Below are 14,101 nucleotides of genomic sequence, written 5' to 3'. Positions count from 1 at the left end.
GTATAAGAACCTCGTGTAAAACCTCGTTCGGGGTGCCCCAATTTGAATGGGACACCTCATGCGCACGAATAAAGAATTGGTGCTGCACGGGGTTTTCCCTTTCCTTCCTGTGTCCCGCCTACTCCCCTCTTTTCCCTGGGGTATGAGGTGGTCGTGTGCCATCAGCTGTGAGCCGCGCAAACACAGCTCTGTGCATGAAGACCTCTTTCATTGTCCATAGAACAGCAGCCTCGTGAGCCTATCTTGCAGCTCATCGAACTCACGCAGTGCCTCAGCGTGGGCTTCAGGATCCTGTGCCAGGTGCTGGAAGAGGTTGAGTGGCTCGGCCGTTTGGAAGGCTGGGGCAAGGTGATCTCCTCGGGCACGGTCTCATTGCCAAAGAAGAAGTGATCAAGGCGTTTCTCCTCCAGGCAGCAGCACAGGTACCGCATGATATCCTGCAGCCGCGGCAGGAAATCCCTCCTGCGCCAGCCTGACAGGGGTATGGAGGTCAGGAGGTGCATCACAACTGTCTTCAAAGTATAGGTGGAAAAGCCTGTGCCCACCAGGATGCGGGCGCAGATCTGCAGGCATTTGAGGTGGCAGCTGTCATGCGGGGCGTGCCTGGTGATATGCCTGAAGAACTACTGCCACAGCGTAGCTCTCTGGCCGCATTGTTCTTGGGGTGAAGATGGCCTCCGTAGTCTGGCTTCTCCAGAAGATGTCCAAGTCGCATTTCTGCACCCCAATCTTCACCTCAATGAAGAGGCTATACTTGCTTCCTTTTGTCACCTGGAGTTTGGAGGAGTGGCTGGACGGCAGCACTGTTATATGGCATTTGGACAACAGAGTCAAAACCACCCATGCTGCTTCAGATGCATGAGCAGGCAATAGTTGATGTCTGACCTGGCCACTGTATGTGGTCCTTCCCTGAGGCTCATGTTAAAGCTGTGATTAGAAATGTTCCCAGTCTGGTATGGCCCTCAGTTTATTATCTGTTATTGTTTTTTTATGTAGGCAGCGATGAAGTTGCAATAAGAAGACCAAGGGTGATCAAAAGAGACTTCAGAGCCTTGGGACGAATGGTTAAGGGATCAGGAGCACAAGCAGGGTTTTACTTTGTGCTTAAGTAGTGTTTTCCTCTGTGCCTTCAGTTGCAGGGAATGAGGAGGGAAGAAACAAGAAGACCCAGCTGATCAATACCTGGCTCTGTGACTGGTGTCACCAGCAGAATTTTGGGGTTTTTGATCACAGGTCAGTCTCCATGACACTTGGCCAGCTAGCGACAGATGGGGTTCACCTTTCTCAAAGCGGGAAATGGTTGAGAGCCTCTCTGTAAAGATTCAGAGAAAAGCTAATAAAGCAGATGTTCTTGCAGGACTCTACTGTAGATCACCCAGCCAGGATGACAGCACCGATGTATTACTCTCTAAGGAATCAGGGGAAATTTCTAGATCAGTCACCCTAGATTGTCCTTATGGGCGACTTCAATGTCCCAGCTGCGAACTGGGACTGTCATAGAGCAGACACGAACAGGCCCAGGAAATTCCTGAAGGCCACGTTGATGATAACGTTTTGATATGGGTACTAAGGGAGCCGACTAGGAAAGACGCCCTCCTAGATTTGTTGTTTGTGAACAGAGAGGGACTCGTGGGCAAAGTGGTGATTGGTGGCATTCTTGGTCACAGTGACCACGAAATAGCTGAGTTTCCAGTTGTTGGCAACAGGAGGAAAACTGCCAGCAAAACTTCGAGCCTGGCTGTGGGGACAGCAGACTTCAGGCTGCTCAAGGAACTAGTTAGTAAGGTCCCCTGGGCCTCTTCATTAGAGGGTATTGGGGTCCATTAGTGCTGGTCACTTTTTAAGAGCCATCTCTTAAGAGTGCCGGACCAGGCAATTACAAAGTGTTGGAAGTCAAGCAAGCAGTGCAGAAGGCTGTTTTTGCTGAGCAGGGATCTTCTTCTAGAACATAGGTGCAGAAGGAAAAGTGTATAGCCACTGGAAGGAAGGGCAGGCAACACGGGAGGACTACAGAGATGCTGTTCGCCACTGTAGGGAGAAATTCATGCGGCCAAAGCTTGATTAGAGTTCAGGCTGTCTAGCACTGTGAAGGACAACAAAAATGGCTTTTTTAAATATGTTAACAGCAAAAGGAGGATCAGAGATAACATTGGTCCCTTACTTGATGAGGTTGGTCACGTCACAAATAGGGATGTAGACAAAGCAGAGAAGTTTAACGCCTTCTTGGCTTCTGTCTTTAACACCAATGATGGGCCCTGGGACCCCCGGAGCCTTGTGTTGGAAGATCGTGACTGGGGGGATGATGAGCTCCCAGCTGACTCTGAACTTGTTTGAGACTTGCTGCTCCAGCTGAATGCGAAAAAATCTATGCAGCCTGACGGGATTCATACCAGGGTACTGAAAGAGCTGGCCAATGTTATCGCAGGACCTTTCTCGATTATTTTTCAGCAGTCTGGGGAGTCTGGAGAGGTTGCAGTTGACTGGAAGCTGGTAAATGTTGTCCCAATTTTCAAGAATGGAAAGAAGGAAGACCCTGGTAATGACAGGCCTGTCAGTCTCACTTCAGTGCCTGGTAAAATTACGGAGAAGGTTATTCTGGGAGTTACTGAAAAACACTTGAGAAGACAATGCAGTCATTGGTCATAGCCAACATGGGTTCACGAGGGGAAAGTTCTGCTTAACTGACTTAATTTCCTTTTATGACAAGGTCACCCATTTAATTGACCAAGGGAAGCCAGTAAATGTGGGGTTTTTTGGATTTTAGCAAAGCTTTTGGTACTGTCTCTCCCAGTATCCTTCCGGACAAAATGTCCAGCACACAGCTAGACAAGTCCATAATATGTTGGGTGAGCAACTGGCTGATGGGTTGGGCTCAAAGAGTTATGGTAAATGGGGTTACATGAGGCTGGTGACCAGTCACCAGTGGGGTCCCACAGGGCTTGATTTTAGGGCCAGCGCTCTTTAATGTTTTTATAAATGATCTGGGTGCAGCAATCGAATGTACATTAATTAAGTTTGCTGATGATACTGAACTAGGAGGAGCTGTGGACTCCCTCAAGGGTAGAGAGGCCTTACAGAGAGATCTGGATAGACTAGAGAGCTGGGCAATCACCAGCCGTATGAAATGTAACAAGAGCAAGTGCGCGATTCTCCACCTGGAATGGGGTAATCAAATCGGGGGATGAGAGGCTGGAGAGCAGCGCTGCAGAATGAGATCTGGGGGTTTGGGTTGAATGCAAATTTAATAGGAGTCAACAGCGTGCCCTGGCAGCCCAAAGGGCCAACTGGGTCCTGGGCTGCATCGAGCACAGCATAGCTAGCTGGTTGAGGGAGGAGATTGTCCCACTCGACACTGCACTGGTGCAGCCCCACCTCGAGTACTGTGTGCAGTTTTGGGCGCCTCAATGTAAGAAGGACATCAGACTATTAGAGTGTGTCTAGGTGTCTAGAGGAGGGCGACCAAGATGGTGAAAGGCCTCGAGGGTAAGGCTTAGGAGGAGCAGCTGAGGTCGCTTGGCTTGATCAGCTTGGAGAAGAGAAGGCTGAGGGGTGACCTCATCGCAGTCTACAACTTCCCCAAGGCGGGCAGCAGAGAGGCAGGTGCTGATCTCCTCTCTCTGGTGACCAGCGACAGGACACGAGGAAATAGAATAATGCTGTGTCAGGGGAAATTCAGACTGGGCCTTAGGAAAAGGTTCTTCCCTAAGAGGGTGGTTGGTCACTGGAACAGGCTCCCCAGGGAAGCGGTCATGGCACTAAGCCTGTCAGAGTTCAAGGAGCCTCTGGATGATGCTCTTAGTCATATGATATAGTTTTAGATAGTCCTGCAAGGAGCAGGGACTCAGACTCAATGATGCTTATGGGTCCCATCCAACTTGAGATATTCTATGATTCTATGATTCTATGATAACAAACTGAGGGACATAAAAGGCTAGGAAATTTCATGGTAACCTGAGCCGCAGGGAGGCAGGCGGCTTCCTAAAAAGGTAGGTCTGCTCAGCAGACCAGAGGAGTAGTGAATGAATTCTTTATTTTGCTTGGCCTGGGCATGTAGCTCTTGCTTTACGTACTAAACTGTCCTCTCTCAACCCACACGTTTTCCCACTTTTATGCTTCAGAGTCTCTCCTCCATCCCACTGGGGGAAAGGGACTGAGTAGCTGTGTGATGCCAAGCTGCCTACTGGCATTAACCCACAACACCTGGGAAGCCAAAGCCCAGGGAATCATTGAAACCAGAGCCCACTGCATCAGCTCTTCTGCAAAATGCTCGCTGACTCTGCCGCAGCTGAGCTGTCAGCACCCTATGCCCGCGTTCGCCATCAAAGTGATGCACAGAGACTCATGGATGCAGCGTTTCTTCAAACAAGTGATTTATTGCCATCTTTGTCCACGGCCAGTCTCCCGGAGGGAACGGACTCTCTCGAAGAGGGAGGGCAGTCACCGTCCAGGTGGTAACGGAGTCTCTGTTGCAAGGCTCCTTGCAATGGCCCCTTCAGCTGCATCGGGTCCCACTCCCCAGAGTGTGCTTCTGCTGTGGAGGAAAGATGCGGCAGCAATTCCCACTGCCGCATGAGCAGCGTGTTCTCTGTGTCCAGCCTGCTCAGTTCTGCAGCACGAGCTCTCCGGGGAGTGTCCTCAGGCCTGGCCCTGTGCTTGGAGAACTGCTCGTCTGGCACAGCACAGCTCTCTGGCCACGTCCTGCTGCTGGTAACACTGGCCTCTACCTACTCGATGCTCAGGAAGGTGTCTGAGCCATCTTGCTGCACCCCAAACATCACCTCAATCAGGAGGGTAATATCGTCAGTGTTTGTCAGCCGGAGCTTGCCTGAGCGCCTGGAAGGTAGCACTGTTAGACGGCAGTGTTGCGACAGAGGCAAAGCCACCCAGGCTGCTTTTACCAATATCTGGAACCAGAGGGTGGTTTTCTCCATGTCTAGGTAGGGGCCGGTGCAGAGGGTGTCTAGGAGGCTGGCGCCCTGATTCCTCCTCAGCTCCTCCTCGGGGTGGTGGAGGAAGCACAGCATGTCCTCCACCAGCTGCTCCCTCGTGCAGGTGCACTCGAGCTCCACGCGGAGACTGGCATGCCTCGCTGGCATCTCCTCCATGGTGCCCAGTTCCAGGTGGAAGGTGTGCCCACGGGGGGGCTTCAGGGGCACAAGCAGGCAGAAGACAGCATCATGCTTATGAGGACTCCAACTTTCTAAGGCACTGCCCACCCCAATGGCTGGCTTCAGTTGCGGCATGAAAGTATTCCTGGAAAGCTTTCGGCAGATGCGGAGAAGTTCATCCACCAGCTCCTCCACCATCACGAACGATTCTGGCAGGTCCAGGAGGCGACTGGACAAAACTCTGCCCACATGCAGTGCAACACTGGGTTTTACTGCCTGCTCCTTATTATGTGCCTTCTTTCTGGAGCTGCCCTCCTTGCGGCTGCTGGCTGGCTGACGGCTCCCTTTCCTGAGCCACCAGCAGAGCCCAAAGAGCAGGACCAGGACTCCAGCAATGGCCCAGAATTGCCACTGCTGCAAGGCAGCAAAGAGCAGGGCTCCCCAGGCAAAGGCGCTCTGCTCCTGGCTCCTCTGCTCCAGCTCCTGCAGCAGCCGAGTCATCTCCTGGCTCAGCTGCTCCGCACACTGCTGCATGCACTCGGGCGTGGCCTCATCCAGCTCATCCCTGACCATCTGCGGGTACTGGAGGAGGCTTTGCACAATGAGTGCGAGGAATATTGCGACAGCCATGGCCTGCAGGAGGAGGGAGAGAAGGGGTTCAGTGGGGCTGGGAGGGAGGGAGCTGCTGGTGGTGGGGGGGCAGGGATGAGAGCCGCAGGGATCTGGGGACATGTAGGAGAGGGGGCGAGGCATCGTGGGAGGCAGGAAGGCCTGCTGTCAGCCCCGGCGGCGGCAGCAGCACAGTGCCCTGCCCAAGGTGCTCCCACGAGTGTCTGGGCCCTCGAGGCAGGGTGAGAACCCACCCCCCTGGGGCTCCGCGTTCCTGCCCATGCCCTCCTCCAGCTCAGCCTCCCCCCGCGTGCGCACTCACCGCTGGCCCAGGCCGGACTGGGGCAGCGCTGCCTGCTGGCGCCCCTTATAACCACCCCCATTGTGACTCGTGCCCTGTGCTGTCACAGGCGCCAGAGCGCATCACAGGCACGCCCGCCAGCCAGCCCCAGCCTTTGGCCCTACCCCGGCTCAGCGACTCACAGCTGCCCCAGGCAGCCGAAGCCCCGACACCCACAAAGTGCAGACCCACCCGGCAGGACGTGGCTCCCAGGGGCTCCCTTTACAAAGCAGACAGAAGCCTCCCAAGCCCTTACCAAACATAAAATCGGGTGACGTAACCCGTGGATGCTTGTTCCTTGAGATGCCATCCTGTGAGATGGGATCGGCTCCCTTGGTGCTGACCTCTGTGCTTGTGGACATGGGTGTGCTCTTGGGGCCTTCGTGACACCGATGGTGGGTGGTGGTGTATATCCTGGTGGTGGGGTGGGACCTGCCCATGGCAGGACCTCTGCTCCTGCTGTGCCACTGCGAGAGGACATTGCTTCCAAAGAGACATTTCCCAGGGTGATGAGGGGGTGCGGGTGGAGATTTCCCAGGGGGAAACTCGCTCTGCCGATAGAGCAGCGTCTTCTCCATGTCCAGCATGTTCAGCTCTGCGGTACCAAGTCCCTGGGGAGTGTCTGGGACAGGCAGATTCTCTACCCGGAACCCAGTGAACAAGCCTCTTGCTTGGTCCCTGCCCAGACGGAGCTGCCAGGGAGTTTCCCGGCCCTTGTGAAATCAGCACCATGGCCGTGACAGTGCGAGGGGAAAGCAGGCGAAAATCATCTTCGTAGCCACTGTGGTCTTCACCGGCTGCTGCGCTGGGGAGACCATTGAGAGGAGGATGGTGCCGCTCTCGGCAGAGGGCTGCTGTGCAGGGATTTCCCTTTCCTTTCTGTGTCCCACGTTCTCCCCTCTTTTTCCCTGGGGTATGGGGTCAGGTGAATGCCATCAGCTCCCAACAAACCTGGCTTCTCAAAGGTAGAGCCATGACCAGAGAAGCCAAAACCTTGAGTACCAGCTACGCAGCCAGGCATTCAGTGCTCAGTTTGTCTGCTCCTTCCCGAACCCCTTCCTCCTCCTGGCGGGATAGAGGAGAACACCGCCTGTGCTCCTGATCCTTTTAGCATTGCTCCGAGGGACACGCGGCCTCTTTTGCTGCTTCTAAGTTGCCTCGTCACAGTATTGTTTGACCCTACTTTGCGTAGCAGGACTGGATGATATCCTGTACCATTCAGCAGGCTTGGCAGCCTCTCAGTGGCGTCAGGAATGTGAGCTGCTGGTGGGCAGCAAACTTCTCTAGACAAATTGTCTGGATGGCAAACAGGTGCTTCAGTGCCCCTCAGTAAGGAATCTCCAGTTGCTAATAGCTTACGCGCTTTCCTGGTGGCACTGGTTCTAATGCGGGCGGGTGGGTGGCTCACCTTTGCCTGCTTGACTTTTCCGGGATCCTGTCCCTTACTCACGTGCTCTGAATTCTCCAATCCCAGACTATCATGCCTGCTTCCTAGCCCCTGGAACACCTCTGTGAAACCCTCCCCGTATCTGGCATCATTGATAAGTAACTGTAGCAAGACCAACTCAGGGTCGTTTAGATCAAGAAGGAAGCAGGGGGATGGTGACGCCGCAGATTTATAGCTGCTTTGCAAAATAGTACTACGCGTGTGTTAAGTAGCGATTGGTCAAATCCTGTTGTACCTGGTCGCCCAGGAAAGGTATAAGAACCTCGTGTAAAACCTCGTTCGGGGTGCCCCAATTTGAATGGGACACCTCATGCGCACGAATAAAGAATTGGTGCTGCACGGGGTTTTCCCTTTCCTTCCTGTGTCCCGCCTACTCCCCTCTTTTCCCTGGGGTATGAGGTGGTCGTGTGCCATCAGCTGTGAGCCGCGCAAACACAGCTCTGTGCATGAAGACCTCTTTCATTGTCCATAGAACAGCAGCCTCGTGAGCCTATCTTGCAGCTCATCGAACTCACGCAGTGCCTCAGCGTGGGCTTCAGGATCCTGTGCCAGGTGCTGGAAGAGGTTGAGTGGCTCGGCCGTTTGGAAGGCTGGGGCAAGGTGATCTCCTCGGGCACGGTCTCATTGCCAAAGAAGAAGTGATCAAGGCGTTTCTCCTCCAGGCAGCAGCACAGGTACCGCATGATATCCTGCAGCCGCGGCAGGAAATCCCTCCTGCGCCAGCCTGACAGGGGTATGGAGGTCAGGAGGTGCATCACAACTGTCTTCAAAGTATAGGTGGAAAAGCCTGTGCCCACCAGGATGCGGGCGCAGATCTGCAGGCATTTGAGGTGGCAGCTGTCATGCGGGGCGTGCCTGGTGATATGCCTGAAGAACTACTGCCACAGCGTAGCTCTCTGGCCGCATTGTTCTTGGGGTGAAGATGGCCTCCGTAGTCTGGCTTCTCCAGAAGATGTCCAAGTCGCATTTCTGCACCCCAATCTTCACCTCAATGAAGAGGCTATACTTGCTTCCTTTTGTCACCTGGAGTTTGGAGGAGTGGCTGGACGGCAGCACTGTTATATGGCATTTGGACAACAGAGTCAAAACCACCCATGCTGCTTCAGATGCATGAGCAGGCAATAGTTGATGTCTGACCTGGCCACTGTATGTGGTCCTTCCCTGAGGCTCATGTTAAAGCTGTGATTAGAAATGTTCCCAGTCTGGTATGGCCCTCAGTTTATTATCTGTTATTGTTTTTTTATGTAGGCAGCGATGAAGTTGCAATAAGAAGACCAAGGGTGATCAAAAGAGACTTCAGAGCCTTGGGACGAATGGTTAAGGGATCAGGAGCACAAGCAGGGTTTTACTTTGTGCTTAAGTAGTGTTTTCCTCTGTGCCTTCAGTTGCAGGGAATGAGGAGGGAAGAAACAAGAAGACCCAGCTGATCAATACCTGGCTCTGTGACTGGTGTCACCAGCAGAATTTTGGGGTTTTTGATCACAGGTCAGTCTCCATGACACTTGGCCAGCTAGCGACAGATGGGGTTCACCTTTCTCAAAGCGGGAAATGGTTGAGAGCCTCTCTGTAAAGATTCAGAGAAAAGCTAATAAAGCAGATGTTCTTGCAGGACTCTACTGTAGATCACCCAGCCAGGATGACAGCACCGATGTATTACTCTCTAAGGAATCAGGGGAAATTTCTAGATCAGTCACCCTAGATTGTCCTTATGGGCGACTTCAATGTCCCAGCTGCGAACTGGGACTGTCATAGAGCAGACACGAACAGGCCCAGGAAATTCCTGAAGGCCACGTTGATGATAACGTTTTGATATGGGTACTAAGGGAGCCGACTAGGAAAGACGCCCTCCTAGATTTGTTGTTTGTGAACAGAGAGGGACTCGTGGGCAAAGTGGTGATTGGTGGCATTCTTGGTCACAGTGACCACGAAATAGCTGAGTTTCCAGTTGTTGGCAACAGGAGGAAAACTGCCAGCAAAACTTCGAGCCTGGCTGTGGGGACAGCAGACTTCAGGCTGCTCAAGGAACTAGTTAGTAAGGTCCCCTGGGCCTCTTCATTAGAGGGTATTGGGGTCCATTAGTGCTGGTCACTTTTTAAGAGCCATCTCTTAAGAGTGCCGGACCAGGCAATTACAAAGTGTTGGAAGTCAAGCAAGCAGTGCAGAAGGCTGTTTTTGCCGAGCAGGGATCTTCTTCTAGAACATAGGTGCAGAAGGAAAAGTGTATAGCCACTGGAAGGAAGGGCAGGCAACACGGGAGGACTACAGAGATGCTGTTCGCCACTGTAGGGAGAAATTCATGCGGCCAAAGCTTGATTAGAGTTCAGGCTGTCTAGCACTGTGAAGGACAACAAAAATGGCTTTTTTAAATATGTTAACAGCAAAAGGAGGATCAGAGATAACATTGGTCCCTTACTTGATGAGGTTGGTCACGTCACAAATAGGGATGTAGACAAAGCAGAGAAGTTTAACGCCTTCTTGGCTTCTGTCTTTAACACCAATGATGGGCCCTGGGACCCCCGGAGCCTTGTGTTGGAAGATCGTGACTGGGGGGATGATGAGCTCCCAGCTGACTCTGAACTTGTTTGAGACTTGCTGCTCCAGCTGAATGCGAAAAAATCTATGCAGCCTGACGGGATTCATACCAGGGTACTGAAAGAGCTGGCCAATGTTATCGCAGGACCTTTCTCGATTATTTTTCAGCAGTCTGGGGAGTCTGGAGAGGTTGCAGTTGACTGGAAGCTGGTAAATGTTGTCCCAATTTTCAAGAATGGAAAGAAGGAAGACCCTGGTAATTACAGGCCTGTCAGTCTCACTTCAGTGCCTGGTAAAATTACGGAGAAGGTTATTCTGGGAGTTACTGAAAAACACTTGAGAAGACAATGCAGTCATTGGTCATAGCCAACATGGGTTCACGAGGGGAAAGTTCTGCTTAACTGACTTAATTTCCTTTTATGACAAGGTCACCCATTTAATTGACCAAGGGAAGCCAGTAAATGTGGGGTTTTTTGGATTTTAGCAAAGCTTTTGGTACTGTCTCTCCCAGTATCCTTCCGGACAAAATGTCCAGCACACAGCTAGACAAGTCCATAATATGTTGGGTGAGCAACTGGCTGATGGGTTGGGCTCAAAGAGTTATGGTAAATGGGGTTACATGAGGCTGGTGACCAGTCACCAGTGGGGTCCCACAGGGCTTGATTTTAGGGCCAGCGCTCTTTAATGTTTTTATAAATGATCTGGGTGCAGCAATCGAATGTACATTAATTAAGTTTGCTGATGATACTGAACTAGGAGGAGCTGTGGACTCCCTCAAGGGTAGAGAGGCCTTACAGAGAGATCTGGATAGACTAGAGAGCTGGGCAATCACCAGCCGTATGAAATGTAACAAGAGCAAGTGCGCGATTCTCCACCTGGAATGGGGTAATCAAATCGGGGGATGAGAGGCTGGAGAGCAGCGCTGCAGAATGAGATCTGGGGGTTTGGGTTGAATGCAAATTTAATAGGAGTCAACAGCGTGCCCTGGCAGCCCAAAGGGCCAACTGGGTCCTGGGCTGCATCGAGCACAGCATAGCTAGCTGGTTGAGGGAGGAGATTGTCCCACTCGACACTGCACTGGTGCAGCCCCACCTCGAGTACTGTGTGCAGTTTTGGGCGCCTCAATGTAAGAAGGACATCAGACTATTAGAGTGTGTCTAGGTGTCTAGAGGAGGGCGACCAAGATGGTGAAAGGCCTCGAGGGTAAGGCTTAGGAGGAGCAGCTGAGGTCGCTTGGCTTGATCAGCTTGGAGAAGAGAAGGCTGAGGGGTGACCTCATCGCAGTCTACAACTTCCCCAAGGCGGGCAGCAGAGAGGCAGGTGCTGATCTCCTCTCTCTGGTGACCAGCGACAGGACACGAGGAAATAGAATAATGCTGTGTCAGGGGAAATTCAGACTGGGCCTTAGGAAAAGGTTCTTCCCTAAGAGGGTGGTTGGTCACTGGAACAGGCTCCCCAGGGAAGCGGTCATGGCACTAAGCCTGTCAGAGTTCAAGGAGCCTCTGGATGATGCTCTTAGTCATATGATATAGTTTTAGATAGTCCTGCAAGGAGCAGGGACTCAGACTCAATGATGCTTATGGGTCCCATCCAACTTGAGATATTCTATGATTCTATGATTCTATGATAACAAACTGAGGGACATAAAAGGCTAGGAAATTTCATGGTAACCTGAGCCGCAGGGAGGCAGGCGGCTTCCTAAAAAGGTAGGTCTGCTCAGCAGACCAGAGGAGTAGTGAATGAATTCTTTATTTTGCTTGGCCTGGGCATGTAGCTCTTGCTTTACGTACTAAACTGTCCTCTCTCAACCCACACGTTTTCCCACTTTTATGCTTCAGAGTCTCTCCTCCATCCCACTGGGGGAAAGGGACTGAGTAGCTGTGTGATGCCAAGCTGCCTACTGGCATTAACCCACAACACCTGGGAAGCCAAAGCCCAGGGAATCATTGAAACCAGAGCCCACTGCATCAGCTCTTCTGCAAAATGCTCGCTGACTCTGCCGCAGCTGAGCTGTCAGCACCCTATGCCCGCGTTCGCCATCAAAGTGATGCACAGAGACTCATGGATGCAGCGTTTCTTCAAACAAGTGATTTATTGCCATCTTTGTCCACGGCCAGTCTCCCGGAGGGAACGGACTCTCTCGAAGAGGGAGGGCAGTCACCGTCCAGGTGGTAACGGAGTCTCTGTTGCAAGGCTCCTTGCAATGGCCCCTTCAGCTGCATCGGGTCCCACTCCCCAGAGTGTGCTTCTGCTGTGGAGGAAAGATGCGGCAGCAATTCCCACTGCCGCATGAGCAGCGTGTTCTCTGTGTCCAGCCTGCTCAGTTCTGCAGCACGAGCTCTCCGGGGAGTGTCCTCAGGCCTGGCCCTGTGCTTGGAGAACTGCTCGTCTGGCACAGCACAGCTCTCTGGCCACGTCCTGCTGCTGGTAACACTGGCCTCTACCTACTCGATGCTCAGGAAGGTGTCTGAGCCATCTTGCTGCACCCCAAACATCACCTCAATCAGGAGGGTAATATCGTCAGTGTTTGTCAGCCGGAGCTTGCCTGAGCGCCTGGAAGGTAGCACTGTTAGACGGCAGTGTTGCGACAGAGGCAAAGCCACCCAGGCTGCTTTTACCAATATCTGGAACCAGAGGGTGGTTTTCTCCATGTCTAGGTAGGGGCCGGTGCAGAGGGTGTCTAGGAGGCTGGCGCCCTGATTCCTCCTCAGCTCCTCCTCGGGGTGGTGGAGGAAGCACAGCATGTCCTCCACCAGCTGCTCCCTCGTGCAGGTGCACTCGAGCTCCACGCGGAGACTGGCATGCCTCGCTGGCATCTCCTCCATGGTGCCCAGTTCCAGGTGGAAGGTGTGCCCACGGGGGGGCTTCAGGGGCACAAGCAGGCAGAAGACAGCATCATGCTTATGAGGACTCCAACTTTCTAAGGCACTGCCCACCCCAATGGCTGGCTTCAGTTGCGGCATGAAAGTATTCCTGGAAAGCTTTCGGCAGATGCGGAGAAGTTCATCCACCAGCTCCTCCACCATCACGAACGATTCTGGCAGGTCCAGGAGGCGACTGGACAAAACTCTGCCCACATGCAGTGCAACACTGGGTTTTACTGCCTGCTCCTTATTATGTGCCTTCTTTCTGGAGCTGCCCTCCTTGCGGCTGCTGGCTGGCTGACGGCTCCCTTTCCTGAGCCACCAGCAGAGCCCAAAGAGCAGGACCAGGACTCCAGCAATGGCCCAGAATTGCCACTGCTGCAAGGCAGCAAAGAGCAGGGCTCCCCAGGCAAAGGCGCTCTGCTCCTGGCTCCTCTGCTCCAGCTCCTGCAGCAGCCGAGTCATCTCCTGGCTCAGCTGCTCCGCACACTGCTGCATGCACTCGGGCGTGGCCTCATCCAGCTCATCCCTGACCATCTGCGGGTACTGGATGATGCTTTGCACAATGAGTGCGAGGAATATTGCGACAGCCATGGCCTGCAGGAGGAGGGAGAGAAGGGGTTCAGTGGGGCTGGGAGGGAGGGAGCTGCTGGTGGTGGGGGGGCAGGGATGAGAGCCGCAGGGATCTGGGGACATGTAGGAGAGGGGGCGAGGCATCGTGGGAGGCAGGAAGGCCTGCTGTCAGCCCCGGCGGCGGCAGCAGCACAGTGCCCTGCCCAAGGTGCTCCCACGAGTGTCTGGGCCCTCGAGGCAGGGTGAGAACCCACCCCCCTGGGGCTCCGCGTTCCTGCCCATGCCCTCCTCCAGCTCAGCCTCCCCCCGCGTGCGCACTCACCGCTGGCCCAGGCCGGACTGGGGCAGCGCTGCCTGCTGGCGCCCCTTATAACCACCCCCATTGTGACTCGTGCCCTGTGCTGTCACAGGCGCCAGAGCGCATCACAGGCACGCCCGCCAGCCAGCCCCAGCCTTTGGCCCTACCCCGGCTCAGCGACTCACAGCTGCCCCAGGCAGCCGAAGCCCCGACACCCACAAAGTGCAGACCCACCCGGCAGGACGTGGCTCCCAGGGGCTCCCTTTACAAAGCAGACAGAAGCCTCCCAAGCCCTTACCAAACATAAAATCGGGTGACGTAACCCGTGGA

General features: G+C 53.7%; 2 pseudogenes; both read right to left on the bottom strand.

The window, feature by feature from the left end:
- Window positions 1-207: 207 nt before the first annotated feature.
- Window positions 208-5,738, bottom strand: LOC132317300 (inositol 1,4,5-trisphosphate receptor-interacting protein-like 1; annotated as a pseudogene).
- Window positions 5,739-7,963: 2,225 nt separating this feature from the next.
- LOC132317299 (inositol 1,4,5-trisphosphate receptor-interacting protein-like 1) lies at window positions 7,964-13,494 on the bottom strand (annotated as a pseudogene).
- Window positions 13,495-14,101: the final 607 nt, after the last annotated feature.

The sequence above is a fragment of the Gavia stellata genome, chromosome 7, assembly GCF_030936135.1.
Source record: "Gavia stellata isolate bGavSte3 chromosome 7, bGavSte3.hap2, whole genome shotgun sequence".
Lineage (NCBI taxonomy): Eukaryota > Metazoa > Chordata > Aves > Gaviiformes > Gaviidae > Gavia > Gavia stellata.
Note: the sequence above shows the minus strand (reverse complement) of the source record. Positions and strands in the feature narration are given on the sequence as shown.